Genomic DNA, 15,428 nt, shown 5'->3' on the forward strand with positions numbered 1-15,428 from the left:
GGGTATGTCTCAGTAGATAGTAACCTTTAGGTCTAAATCTCTGGGTATGTCTCAGTAGATAGTAACCTTTAGGAGGTCTATATCTCTGGGTATGTCTCAGTAGATAGTAACCTTTAGGAGGTCTATATCTCTGGGTATGTCTCAGTAGATAGTAACCTTTAGGTCTATATATCTGGGTACGTCTCAGTAGATAGTAACATTTAGGTCTATATCTCTGGGTATGTCTCAGTAGATAGTAACCTTTAGGTCTATATCTCTGGGTATGTCTCAGTAGATAGTAACCTTTAGGAGGTCTATATCTCTGGGTATGTCTCAGTAGATAGTAACCTTTAAGAGGTCTATATCTCTGGGTATGTCTCAGTAGATAGTAACCTTTAGGTCTATATCTCTGGGTATGTCTCAGTAGATAGTAACCTTTAGGAGGTCTATATCTCTGGGTATGTCTCAGTAGATAGTAACATTTAGGAGGTCTATATCTCTGGGTATGTCTCAGTAGATAGTAACCTTTAGGAGGTCTATAACTCTGGGTATGTCTCAGTAGATAGTAACCTTTAGGTCTATATCTCTGGGTATGTCTAAGTAGATAGTAACCTTTAGGAGGTCTATATCTCTGGGTATGTCTCAGTAGAGAGTAACCTTTAGGTCTATATCTCTGGGTATGTCTCAGTAGATAATAACCTTTAGGAGGTCTATATCTCTGGGTATGTCTCAGTAGATAGTAACCTTTAGTCTATATCTCTGGGTATGTCTCAGTAGATAGTAACCTTTAGGAGGTCTATAACTCTGGGTATGTCTCAGTAGATAGTAACCTTTAGGAGGTCTATAACTCTGGGTATGTCTCAGTAGATAGTAACCTTTAGGTCTATATCTCTGGGTATGTCTCAGTAGATAGTAACCTTTAGTCTATATCTCTGGGTATGTCTCAGTAGATAGTAACCTTTAGGAGGTCTATATCTCTGGGTATGTCTCAGTAGATAGTAACCTTTAAGAGGTCTATATCTCTGGGTATGTCTCAGTAGATAGTAACCTTTAGTCTATATCTCTGGGTATGTCTCAGTAGATAGTAACCTTTAGGAGGTCTATATCTCTGGGTATGTCTCAGTAGATAGTAACATTTAGGAGGTCTATATCTCTGGGTATGTCTCAGTAGATAGTAACCTTTAGGAGGTCTATATCTCTGGGTATGTCTCAGTAGATAGTAACCTTTAAGAGGTCTATATCTCTGGGTATGTCTCAGTAGATAGTAACCTTTAGGTCTATATCTCTGGGTATGTCTCAGTAGATAGTAACCTTTAGGAGGTCTATATCTCTGGGTATGTCTCAGTAGATAGTAACATTTAGGAGGTCTATATCTCTGGGTATGTCTCAGTAGATAGTAACCTTTAGGAGGTCTATAACTCTGGGTATGTCTCAGTAGATAGTAACCTTTAGGTCTATATCTCTGGGTATGTCTAAGTAGATAGTAACCTTTAGGAGGTCTATATCTCTGGGTATGTCTCAGTAGAGAGTAACCTTTAGGTCTATATCTCTGGGTATGTCTCAGTAGATAATAACCTTTAGGAGGTCTATATCTCTGGGTATGTCTCAGTAGATAGTAACCTTTAGTCTATATCTCTGGGTATGTCTCAGTAGATAGTAACCTTTAGGAGGTCTATAACTCTGGGTATGTCTCAGTAGATAGTAACCTTTAGGAGGTCTATAACTCTGGGTATGTCTCAGTAGAGAGTAACCTTTAGGAGGTCTATAACTCTGGGTATGTCTCAGTAGATAGTAACCTTTAGGAGGTCTATAACTCTGGGTATGTCTCAGTAGATAGTAACCTTTAGGTCTATATCTCTGGGTATGTCTAAGTAGATAGTAACCTTTAGGAGGTCTATATCTCTGGGTATGTCTCAGTAGATAGTAACCTTTAGGAGGTCTATAACTCTGGGAATGTCTCAGTAGATAGTAACCTTTAGGTCTATATCTCTGGGTATGTCTCAGTAGATAGTAACCTTTTGGTCTATATCTCTGGGTATGTCTCAGTAGATAGTAACCTTTAGGAGGTCTATATCTCTGGGTATGTCTCAGTAGATAGTAACCTTTAGGTCTATATCTCTGGGTATGTCTCAGTAGATAGTAAGCTTTAGGTCTATATCTCTGAGTATGTCTCAGTAGATAGTAACCTTTAGGTCTATATCTCTGAGTATGTCTCAGTAGATAGTAACCTTTAGGAGGTCTATATCTCTGGGTATGTCTCAGTAAATAGTAACCTTTAGTAGGTCTATATCTCTGGGTATGTCTCAGTAGATAGTAACCTTTAGGAGGTCTATAACTCTGGGTATGTCTCAGTAGATAGTAACCTTTAGGAGGTCTATAACTCTGGGTATGTCTCAGTAGAGAGTAACCTTTACGAGGTCTATAACTCTGGGTATGTCTCAGTAGATAGTAACCTTTAGGAGGTCTATATCTCTGGGTATGTCTCAGTAGATAGTAACCTTTAGGAGGTCTATATCTCTAGGTACGTCTCAGTAGATAGTAACCTTTAGTCTATATCTCTGGGTATTTCTCAGTAGATAGTAACCTTTAGGTCTATATCTCTGGGTATGTCTCAGTAGATAGTAACCTTTAGGAGGTCTATATCTCTGGGTAAGTCTCAGTAGATAGTAACCTTTAGGAGTTATATAACTCTGGGTATGTCTCAGTAGATAGTAACCTTTAGGTCTATATCTCTGGGTTTGTCTCAGTAGATAGTAACCTTTAGTCTATATCTCTGGGTATGTCTTAGTAGATAGTAACCTTTAGGAGGTCTATATCTCTGGGTATGTCTCAGTAGATAGTAACCTTTAAGTCTATAACTCTGGGTATGTCTCAGTAGATAGTAACCTCTAGGTCTATATCTCTGGGTATGTCTCAGTAGATAGTAACCTTTAGGAGGTCTATATCTCTGGGTATGTCTCAGTAGATAGTAACCTTTAGGAGGTCTATAACTCTGGGTACGTCTCAGTAGATAGTAACCTTTAGGAGGTCTATAACTCTGGGTACGTCTCAGTAGATAGTAACCTTTAGGAGGTCTATAACTCTGGGTATGTCTCAGTAGATAGTAACCTTTAGGTCTATATCTCTGGGTATGTCTAAGTAGATAGTAACCTTTAGGAGGTCTATATCTCTGGGTATGTCTCAGTAGAGAGTAACCTTTAGGTCTATATCTCTGGGTATGTCTCAGTAGATAATAACCTTTAGGAGGTCTATATCTCTGGGTATGTCTCAGTAGATAGTAACCTTTAGTCTATATCTCTGGGTATGTCTCAGTAGATAGTAACCTTTAGGAGGTCTATAACTCTGGGTATGTCTCAGTAGATAGTAACCTTTAGGAGGTCTATAACTCTGGGTATGTCTCAGTAGAGAGTAACCGTTAGGAGGTCTATAACTCTGGGCATGTCTCAGTAGATAGTAACCTTTAGGAGGTCTATATCTCTGGGTATGTCTCAGTAGATAGTAACCTTTAGGTCTATATCTCTGGGTATGTCTCAGTAGATAGTAACCTTTAGTCTATATCTCTGGGTATGTCTCAGTAGATAGTAACCTTTAGGAGGTCTATAACTCTGGGAATGTCTCAGTAGATAGTAACATTTTGGTCTATATCTCTGGGTAAGTCTCAGTACATAGTAACCTTTAGGAGGTCTATATCTCTGGGTATATCTCAGTAGATAGTAACCTTCAGGTCTATATCTCTGGGTATGTCTCAGTAGATAGTAACCTTTTGGTCTATATCTCTGGGTATGTCTCAGTACATAGTAACCTTTAGGAGGTCTATATCTCTGGGTATGTCTCAGTAGATAGTAACCTTTAGGTCTATATCTCTGGGTATGTCTCAGTAGATAGTAAGCTTTAGGTCTATATCTCTGAGTATGTCTCAGTAGATAGTAACCTTTAGGTCTATATCTCTGAGTATGTCTCAGTAGATAGTAACCTTTAGGAGGTCTATATCTCTGGGTATGTCTCAGTAAATAGTAACCTTTAGTAGGTCTATATCTCTGGGTATGTCTCAGTAGATAGTAACCTTTAGGAGGTCTATAACTCTGGGTATGTCTCAGTAGATAGTAACCTTTAGGAGGTCTATATCTCTGGGTATGTCTCAGTAGATAGTAACCTTTAGGAGGTCTATATCTCTAGGTACGTCTCAGTAGATAGTAACCTTTAGTCTATATCTCTGGGTATTTCTCAGTAGATAGTAACCTTTAGGTCTATATCTCTGGGTATGTCTCAGTAGATAGTAACCTTTAGGAGGTCTATATCTCTGGGTAAGTCTCAGTAGATAGTAACCTTTAGGAGTTATATAACTCTGGGTATGTCTCAGTAGATAGTAACCTTTAGGTCTATATCTCTGGGTTTGTCTCAGTAGATAGTAACCTTTAGTCTATATCTCTGGGTATGTCTTAGTAGATAGTAACCTTTAGGAGGTCTATATCTCTGGGTATGTCTCAGTAGATAGTAACCTTTAAGTCTATAACTCTGGGTATGTCTCAGTAGATAGTAACCTCTAGGTCTATATCTCTGGGTATGTCTCAGTAGATAGTAACCTTTAGGAGGTCTATATCTCTGGGTATGTCTCAGTAGATAGTAACCTTTAGGAGGTCTATAACTCTGGGTACGTCTCAGTAGATAGTAACCTTTAGGAGGTCTATAACTCTGGGTACGTCTCAGTAGATAGTAACCTTTAGGAGGTCTATAACTCTGGGTATGTCTCAGTAGATAGTAACCTTTAGGTCTATATCTCTGGGTATGTCTAAGTAGATAGTAACCTTTAGGAGGTCTATATCTCTGGGTACGTCTCAGTAGATAGTAACCTTTAGGTCTATATCTCTGGGTATGTCTCAGTAGATAGTAAAAATTAGGAGGTCTATATCTCTGGGTATGTCTCAGTAGATAGTAACCTTTAGGAGGTCTATATCTCTGGGTACGTCTCAGTAGGTAGTAACCTTTAGGAGGTCTATATCTCTGGGTATGTCTCAGTAGATAGTAACCTTTAGGAGGTCCATATCTCTGGGTATGCCTCAGTAGATAGTAACCTTTAGGTCTATATCTCTGGGTATGTGTCAGTAGATAGTAACCTTTAGGAGGTCTATATCTCTGGGTATGTCTCAGTAAATAGTAACCTTTAGGTCTATAACTCTGGGTATGTCTCAGTAGATAGTAACCTTTAGGAGGTCTATATCTCTGGGTACGTCTCAGTAGATAGTAATCTTTAGGTCTATATCTCTGGGTATGTCTCAGTAGATAGTAACCTTTAGGTCTATATCTCTGGGTACGTCTCAGTAGATAGTAACCTTTAGGTCTATATCTCTGGGTACGTCTCAATAGATAGTAACCTTTAGGAGGTCTATATCTCTGGGTATGTCTCAGTAGATAGTAACCTTTAGGAGGTCTATATCTCTGGGTATGTCTCAGTAGATAGTAACCTTTAGGTCTATATCTCTGGGTATGTCTCAGTAGATAGTAACCTTTAGGTCTATATCTCTGGGTACGTCTCAGTAGATAGTAACCTTTAGGTCTATATCTCTGGGTATGTCTCAGTAGATAGTAACCTTTAGGAGGTCTATATCTCTGGGTATGTCTCAGTAGATAGTAACCTTTAGGTCTATATCTCTGGGTATGTCTCAGTAGATAGTAACCTTTAGGTCTATATCTCTGGGTACGTCTCAGTAGATAGTAACCTTTAGGTCTATATCTCTGGGTATGTCTCAGTAGATAGTAACCTTTAGGAGGTCTATATCTCTGGGTATGTCTCAGTAGATAGTAACCTTTAAGTCTATAACTCTGGGTATGTCTCAGTAGATAGTAACCTCTAGGTCTATATTTTTTATTTATTTTTTTTATTTCACCTTTATTTAACCAGGTAGGCTAGTTGAGAACAAGTTCTCATTTGCAACTGCGACCTGGCCAAGATAAGGCATAGCAGTGTGAACAGACAACACAGAGTTACACATGGAGTAAACAATTAACAAGTCAATAACACAGTAGAAAAAAGGGGAGTCTATATATACATTGTGTGCAAAAGGCATGAGAAGGTAGGCAAATAATTACAATTATGCAGATTAACACTGGAGTGATAAATGATCAGATGGTTATGTAAAGGTAGAGATATTGGTGTGCAAAAGAGCAGAAAAATAAATAAATAAAAACAGTATGGGGATGAGGTAGGTGAAAATGGGTGGGCTATTTACCAATAGACTATGTACAGCTGCAGCGATCGGTTAGCTGCTCAGATAGCAGATGTTTGAAGTTGGTGAGGGAGATAAAAGTCTCCAACTTCAGTGATTTTTGCAATTCGTTCCAATCACAGGCAGCAGAGAACTGGAACGAAAGGCGGCCAAATGAGGTGTTGGCTTTAGGGATGATCAGTGAGATACACCTGCTGGAGCGCGTGCTACGGATGGGTGTTGCCATCGTAACCAGTGAACTGAGATAAGGCGGAGCTTTACCTAGCATGGACTTGTAGATGAGCTGGAGCCAGTGGGTCTGGCGACGAATATGTAGCGAGGGCCAGCCGATTAGAGCATACAAGTCGCAGTGGTGGGTGGTATAAGGTGCTTTAGTGACAAAACGGATGGCACTGTGATAAACTGCATCCAGTTTGCTGAGTAGAGTGTTGGATGCAATTTTGTAGATGACATCGCCGAAGTCGAGGATCGGTAGGATAGTCAGTTTTACTAGGGTAAGTTTGGCGGCGTGAGTGAAGGAGGCTTTGTTGCGGAATAGAAAGCCGACTCTTGATTTGATTTTCGATTGGAGATGTTTGATATGGGTCTGGCAGGAGAGTTTAGAGTCTAGCCAGACACCTAGGTACTTATAGATGTCCACATATTCAAGGTCGGAACCATCCAGGGTGGTGATGCTGGTCAGGCGTGCGGGTGCAGGCAGCGAACGGTTGAAAAGCATGCATTTGGTTTTACTAGCGTTTAAGAGCAGTTGGAGGCCACGGAAGGAGTGCTGTATGGCATTGAAGCTCGTTTGGAGGTTAGATAGCACAGTGTCCAAGGACGGGCCGGAAGTATATAGAATGGTGTCGTCTGCGTAGAGGTGGATCAGGGAATCGCCCGCAGCATGAGAAACATCATTGATATATACAGAGAAAAGAGTCGGCCCGAGAATTGAACCCTGTGGCACCCCCATAGAGACTGCCAGAGGACCGGACAGCATGCCCTCCGATTTGACACACTGAACTCTGTCTGCAAAGTAATTGGTGAACCAGGCAAGGCAGTCATCCGAAAAACCGAGGCTACTGAGTCTGCCAATAAGAATACGGTGATTGACAGAGTCGAAAGCCTTGGCAAGGTCTATGAAGACGGCTGCACAGTACTGTCTTTTATCGATGGCGGTTATGATATCGTTTAGTACCTTGAGCGTGGCTGAGGTACACCCGTGACCAGCTCGGAAACCAGATTGCACAGCGGAGAAGGTACGGTGGGATTCAAGATGGTCAGTGATCTGTTTGTTGACTTGGCTTTCGAAGACCTTAGATAGGCAGGGCAGGATGGATATTGGTCTGTAACAGTTTGGGTCCAGGGTGTCGCCCCCTTTGAAGAGGGGGATGACTGCGGCAGCTTTCCAATCCTTGGGGATCTCAGACGATATGAAAGAGAGGTTGAACAGGCTGGTAATAGGGGTTGCTACAATGGCGGCGGATAGTTTCAGGAATAGAGGGTCCAGGTTGTCAAGCCCAGCTGATTTGTACGGGTCCAGGTTTTGCAGCTCTTTCAGAACATCTGCTATCTGGATTTGGGTAAAGGAGAACCTGGAGAGGCTTGGGCGAGTAGCTGCGGGGGGGGGGGAGCTGTTGGACGAGGTTGGAGTAGCCAGGCGGAAGGCATGGCCAGCCGTTGAGAAATGCTTGTTGAAGTTTTCGATAATCATGGATTTATCGGTGGTGACCGTGTTACCTAGCCTCAGTGCAGTGGGCAGCTGGGAGGAGGTGCTCTTGTTCTCCATGGACTTCACAGTGTCCCAGAACTTTTTGGAGTTGGAGCTACAGGATGCAAACTTCTGCCTGAAGAAGTTGGCTTTAGCTTTCCTGACTGACTGTGTGTATTGGTTCCTGACTTCCCTGAACAGTTGCATATCGCGGGGACTGTTCGATGTTAGTGCAGTCCGCCACAGGATGTTTTTGTGCTGGTCGAGGGCAGTCAGGTCTGGAGTGAACCAGGGGCTATATCTGTTCTTAGTTCTGCATTTTTTGAACGGAGCATGCTTATCTAAAATGGTGAGGAAGTTACTTTTAAAGAAAGACCAGGCATCCTCAACTGACGGGATGAGGTCAATGTCCTTCCAGGATACCCGGGCCAGGTCGATTAGAAAGGCCTGCTCACAGAAGTGTTTTAGGGAGCGTTTGACAGTGATGAGGGGTGGTCGTTTGACTGCGGCTCCGTAGCGGATACAGGCAATGAGGCAGTGATCGCTGAGATCCTGGTTGAAGACAGCGGAGGTGTATTTGGAGGGCCAGTTGGTCAGGATGACGTCAATGAGGGTGCCCTTGTTTACAGAGTTAGGGTTGTACCTGGTGGGTTCCTTGATGATTTGAGTGAGATTGAGGGCATCTAGCTTAGATTGTAGGACTGCCGGGGTGTTAAGCATATCCCAGTTTAGGTCACCTAACAGAACAAACTCTGAAGCTAGATGGGGGGCGATCAATTCACAAATGGTGTCCAGGGCACAGCTGGGAGCTGAGGGGGGTCGGTAGCAGGCGGCAACAGTGAGAGACTTATTTCTGGAGAGAGTAATTTTCAAAATTAGTAGTTCGAACTGTTTGGGTATGGACCTGGAAAGTATGACATTACTTTGCAGGCTCTCTCTGCAGTAGACTGCAACTCCTCCTCCTTTGGCAGTTCTATCTTGACGGAAGATGTTATAGTTGGGTATGGAAATCTCCGAATTTTTGGTGGCCTTCCTGAGCCAGGATTCAGACACGGCAAGGACATCAGGGTTAGCAGAGTGTGCTAGAGCAGTGAGTAAGACAAACTTAGGGAGGAGGCTTCTGATGTTGACATGCATGAAACCAAGGCTTTTTCGATCACAGAAGTCAACAAATGAGGGTGCCTGGGGACATGCAGGGCCTTGGTTTACCTCCACATCACCCGCGGAACAGAGAAGGAGTAGTATGAGGGTGCGGCTGAAGGCTATCAAAACTGGTCGCCTAGGGCGTTGGGGACAGAGAATAAGAGGAGCAGGTTTCTGGGCATGGTAGAATATATTCAGGGCATAATGCGCAAACAGGGGTATGGTGGGGTGCGGGTACAGCGGAGGTAAGCCCAGGCACTGGGTGATGATGAGAGAGGTTGTATCTCTGGACATGCTGGTTGTAATGGGTGAGGTCACCGCATGTGTGGGGGGTGGGACAAAGGAGGTAACAGGGGTATAAAGAGTGGAACTAGGGGCTCCATTGTAAACTAAAACAATGATAACTAACCTGCACAACAGTATACAAGGCATATTGACATTTGAGAGAGACATACAGCGAGGCATACAGTAATCACAGGTGTTGAATTGGGAGAGCTAGCTAAAACAGTAGGTGAGACAACAGCTAATCAGCTAGCACAACAACAGCAGGTAGAATGGCGATTGATTAGGCAGAGAGGGTCGGATTAACTACACACAGAGCCTAAGTGCGGCTGGGGCCGACAGATAAAACATAAACAAGCAGAATGGATTACCGTGATTAATGGACAGTCCAGCATGCATCAGCTATGTAGCCAAGTGATCAGTGTCCAAGGGGCAGCGGTGGATGGGGCAGGGAAGCTGGACTGGCGAGTGTTATCCAGGTTAGAAAACTAACAATGACCAAATAGCTTGTAGCCAGTTAGCTGGTTAGCTTCTGGAGGTTCTTGAGTGTGTTCTAAAATGTAAAGATAATAGCGGTTCCGTATCACATTGGGTGAGGCAGGTTACCGGAAGGTATAAACAAATAAAAAAATCGAAAAGGGATAGAAAGTAAATATGGGTTCAGTGAGTGTTTGGGACGCGGCGATTCAGACAGTTAGCAGGCCTGTGCTAACAAGCTAACAGTTAGTAGACGGTGCTAAACACGGTAGCAGTTAGCGGACCGGGCTAAACAAGCTAGCAGTTAGCAGGCCGAATTTGCAAGCAAGGAGATAGCAAGGGCTAGAGAGTTAGCCTTTGGGGACGTCGCGATGGGGGTATCTGTTTATTCCTCTTCATGCAGTGACATCGATGGACCGGTCGTGGGTCTGGATATTGTAGCCCAGGAGCTCAAACTGTTCCGTTTGCGATGGGAATCCGGGGATGAAAAATAAAATAAAATAATAAATAGGTCCGTTATGCTCTGGTTAGAGTCGCGTTGTTCGAACTGGCGAGAGCTTTCCGAGCTAAAGGTTAGCTGATGACCGGTTAGCTGAAGACCGCTAGCAATGTTTTGCTGAAGCTGGTAGTTCGTTGGCTAGCTTCAGTTGAGGGGTTCCAGGTCCGAAGTAAATATAAATACTTTAGGAAAAATAGCTACGTTGGGTGAGGCGGGTTGCAGGAGAGTATTTAGAAGAAGTTGAGGTTCAGCAAAAAGTTTTAAAGATATGTGAAGAAAAAAACGAAAACAAACGATATATACAAGGGACACTACACGACAATACGTCCTACTGCTACGCCATCTTGGTCAACGATCTCTGGGTATGTCTCAGTAGATAGTAACCTTTAGGAGGTCTATATCTCTGGGTATGTCTCAGTAGATAGTAACCTTTAGGAGGTCTATAACTCTGGGTACGTCTCAGTAGATAGTAACCTTTAGGAGGTCTATAACTCTGGGTATGTCTCAGTAGATAGTAACCTTTAGGTCTATATCTCTGGGTATGTCTAAGTAGATAGTAACCTTTAGGAGGTCTATATCTCTGGGTATGTCTCAGTAGAGAGTAACCTTTAGGTCCATATCTCTGGGTATGTCTCAGTAGATAATAACCTTTAGGAGGTCTATATCTCTGGGTATGTCTCAGTAGATAGTAACCTTTAGTCTATATCTCTGGGTATGTCTCAGTAGATAGTAACCTTTAGGAGGTCTATAACTCTGGGTATGTCTCAGTAGATAGTAACCTTTAGGAGGTCTATAACTCTGGGTATGTCTCAGTAGAGAGTAACCTTTAGGAGGTCTATAACTCTGGGCATGTCTCAGTAGATAGTAACCTTTAGGAGGTCTATATCTCTGGGTATGTCTCAGTAGATAGTAACCTTTAGGTCTATATCTCTGGGTATGTCTCAGTAGATAGTAACCTTTAGTCTATATCTCTGGGTATGTCTCAGTAGATAGTAACCTTTAGGAGGTCTATATCTCTGGGTATGTCTCAGTAGATAGTAACCTTTAGGAGGTCTATAACTCTGGGAATGTCTCAGTAGATAGTAACATGTTGGTCTATATCTCTGGGTAAGTCTCAGTACATAGTAACCTTTAGGAGGTCTATATCTCTGGGTATATCTCAGTAGATAGTAACCTTTAGGTCTATATCTCTGGGTATGTCTCAGTAGATAGTAACCTTTAGGTCTATATCTCTGGGTATGTCTCAGTTCATAGTAACCTTTAGGAGGTCTATATCTCTGGGTATGTCTCAGTAGATAGTAACCTTTAGGTCTATATCTCTGGGTATGTCTCAGTAGATAGTAAGCTTTAGGTCTATATCTCTGAGTATGTCTCAGTAGATAGTAACCTTTAGGTCTATATCTCTGAGTATGTCTCAGTAGATAGTAACCTTTAGGAGGTCTATATCTCTGGGTATGTCTCAGTAAATAGTAACCTTTAGTAGGTCTATATCTCTGGGTATGTCTCAGTAGATAGTAACCTTTAGGAGGTCTATAACTCTGGGTATGTCTCAGTAGATAGTAACCTTTAGGAGGTCTATAACTCTGGGTATGTCTCAGTAGAGAGTAACCTTTACGAGGTCTATAACTCTGGGTATGTCTCAGTAGATAGTAACCTTTAGGAGGTCTATATCTCTGGGTATGTCTCAGTAGATAGTAACCTTTAGGAGGTCTATATCTCTAGGTACTTCTAAGTAGATAGTAACCTTTAGTCTATATCTCTGGGTATTTCTCAGTAGATAGTAACATTTAGGTCTATATCTCTGGGTATGTCTCAGTAGATAGTAACCTTTAGGAGGTCTATATCTCTGGGTAAGTCTCAGTAGATAGTAACCTTTAGGAGGTCTATAACTCTGGGTATGTCTCAGTAGATAGTAACCTTTAGGTCTATGTCTCTGGGTTTGTCTCAGTAGATAGTAACCTTTAGTCTATATCTCTGGGTATGTCTTAGTAGATAGTAACCTTTAGGAGGTCTATATCTCTGGGTATGTCTCAGTAGATAGTAACCTTTAGGTCTATAACTCTGGGTATGTCTCAGTAGATAGTAACCTCTAGGTCTATATCTCTGGGTATGTCTCAGTAGATAGTAACCTTTAGGAGGTCTATATCTCTGGGTATGTCTCAGTAGATAGTAACCTTTAGGAGGTCTATATCTCTGGGTATGTCTCAGTAGATAGTAACCTTTAGGTCTATATCTCTGGGTATGTCTCAGTAGATAGTAACCTATAGGAGGTCTATATCTCTGGGTATGTCTCAGTAGATAGTAACCTTTAGTCTATATCTCTGGGTATGTCTCAGTAGATAGTAACCTTTAGGTCTATATCTCTGGGTATGTCTCAGTAGATAGTAACCTATAGGAGGTCTATATCTCTGGGTATGTCTCAGTAGATAGTAACCTTTAGGCTATATCTCTGGGTATGTCTCAGTAGATAGTAACCTTTAGGAGGTCTATAACTCTGGGTATGTCTCAGTAGATAGTAACCTTTAGGTCTATATCTCTGGGTAAGTCTCAGTAGATAGTAACCTTTAGGAGGTCTATAACTCTGGGTATGTCTCAGTAGATAGTAACCTTTAGGTCTATATCTCTGGGTATGTCTAAGTAGATAGTAACCTTTAGGAGGTCTATATCTCTGGGTATGTCTCAGTAGAGAGTAACCTTTAGGTCCATATCTCTGGGTATGTCTCAGTAGATAATAACCTTTAGGAGGTCTATATCTCTGGGTATGTCTCAGTAGATAGTAACCTTTAGTCTACATCTCTGGGTATGTCTCAGTAGATAGTAACCTTTAGGAGGTCTATAACTCTGGGTATGTCTCAGTAGATAGTAACCTTTAGGAGGTCTATAACTCTGGGTATGTCTCAGTAGAGAGTAACCTTTAGGAGGTCTATAACTCTGGGCATGTCTCAGTAGATAGTAACCTTTAGGAGGTCTATATCTCTGGGTATGTCTCAGTAGATAGTAACCTTTAGGTCTATATCTCTGGGTATGTCTCAGTAGATAGTAACCTTTAGTCTATATCTCTGGGTATGTCTCAGTAGATAGTAACCTTTAGGAGGTCTATATCTCTGGGTATGTCTCAGTAGATAGTAACCTTTAGGAGGTCTATAACTCTGGGAATGTCTCAGTAGATAGTAACATTTTGGTCTATATCTCTGGGTAAGTCTCAGTACATAGTAACCTTTAGGAGGTCTATATCTCTGGGTATATCTCAGTAGATAGTAACCTTTAGGTCTATATCTCTGGGTATGTCTCAGTAGATAGTAACCTTTAGGTCTATATCTCTGGGTATGTCTCAGTACATAGTAACCTTTAGGAGGTCTATATCTCTGGGTATGTCTCTGTAGATAGTAACCTTTAGGTCTATATCTCTGGGTATGTCTCAGTAGATAGTAAGCTTTAGGTCTATATCTCTGAGTATGTCTCAGTAGATAGTAACCTTTAGGTCTATATCTCTGAGTATGTCTCAGTAGATAGTAACCTTTAGGAGGTCTATATCTCTGGGTATGTCTCAGTAAATAGTAACCTTTAGTAGGTCTATATCTCTGGGTATGTCTCAGTAGATAGTAACCTTTAGGAGGTCTATAACTCTGGGTATGTCTCAGTAGATAGTAACCTTTAGGAGGTCAATAACTCTGGGTATGTCTCAGTAGAGAGTAACCTTTACGAGGTCTATAACTCTGGGTATGTCTCAGTAGATAGTAACCTTTAGGAGGTCTATATCTCTGGGTATGTCTCAGTAGATAGTAACCTTTAGGAGGTCTATATCTCTAGGTACGTCTAAGTAGATAGTAACCTTTAGTCTATATCTCTGGGTATTTCTCAGTAGATAGTAACCTTTAGGTCTATATCTCTGGGTATGTCTCAGTAGATAGTAACCTTTAGGAGGTCTATATCTCTGGGTAAGTCTCAGTAGATAGTAACCTTTAGGAGGTCTATAACTCTGGGTATGTCTCAGTAGATAGTAACCTTTAGGTCTATATCTCTGGGTTTGTCTCAGTAGATAGTAACCTTTAGTCTATATCTCTGGGTATGTCTTAGTAGATAGTAACCTTTAGGAGGTCTATATCTCTGGGTATGTCTCAGTAGATAGTAACCTTTAGGAGGTCTATATCTCTAGGTACGTCTAAGTAGATAGTAACCTTTAGTCTATATCTCTGGGTATTTCTCAGTAGATAGTAACCTTTAGGTCTATATCTCTGGGTATGTCTCAGTAGATAGTAACCTTTAGGAGGTCTATAACTCTGGGTATGTCTCAGTAGAGAGTAACCTTTACGAGGTCTATAACTCTGGGTATGTCTCAGTAGATAGTAACCTTTAGGAGGTCTATATCTCTGGGTATGTCTCAGTAGATAGTAACCTTTAGGAGGTCTATATCTCTAGGTACGTCTAAGTAGATAGTAACCTTTAGTCTATATCTCTGGGTATTTCTCAGTAGATAGTAACCTTTAGGTCTATATCTCTGGGTATGTCTCAGTAGATAGTAACCTTTAGGAGGTCTATATCTCTGGGTAAGTCTCAGTAGATAGTAACCTTTAGGAGGTCTATAACTCTGGGTATGTCTCAGTAGATAGTAACCTTTAGGTCTATATCTCTGGGTTTGTCTCAGTAGATAGTAACCTTTAGTCTATATCTCTGGGTATGTCTTAGTGGATAGTAACCTTTAGGAGGTCTATATCTCTGGGTATGTCTCAGTAGATAGTAACCTTTAGGTCTATAACTCTGGGTATGTCTCAGTAGATAGTAACCTCTAGGTCTATATCTCTGGGTATGTCTCAGTAGATAGTAACCTTTAGGAGGTCTATATCTCTGGGTATGTCTCAGTAGATAGTAACCTTTAGGAGGTCTATATCTCTGGGTATGTCTCAGTAGATAGTAACCTTTAGGTCTATATCTCTGGGTATGTCTCAGTAACCTATAGGAGGTCTATATCTCTGGGTATGTCTCAGTAGATAGTAACCTTTAGTCTATATCTCTGGGTATGTCTCAGTAGATAGTAACCTTTAGGTCTATAACTCTGGGTATGTCTCAGTAGATAGTAACCTCTAGGTCTATATCTCTGGGTATGTCTCAGTAGATAGTAACCTTTAGGAGGTCT

Source organism: Oncorhynchus clarkii, unplaced genomic scaffold (assembly GCF_045791955.1).
Source record: "Oncorhynchus clarkii lewisi isolate Uvic-CL-2024 unplaced genomic scaffold, UVic_Ocla_1.0 unplaced_contig_5650_pilon_pilon, whole genome shotgun sequence".
Lineage (NCBI taxonomy): Eukaryota > Metazoa > Chordata > Actinopteri > Salmoniformes > Salmonidae > Oncorhynchus > Oncorhynchus clarkii.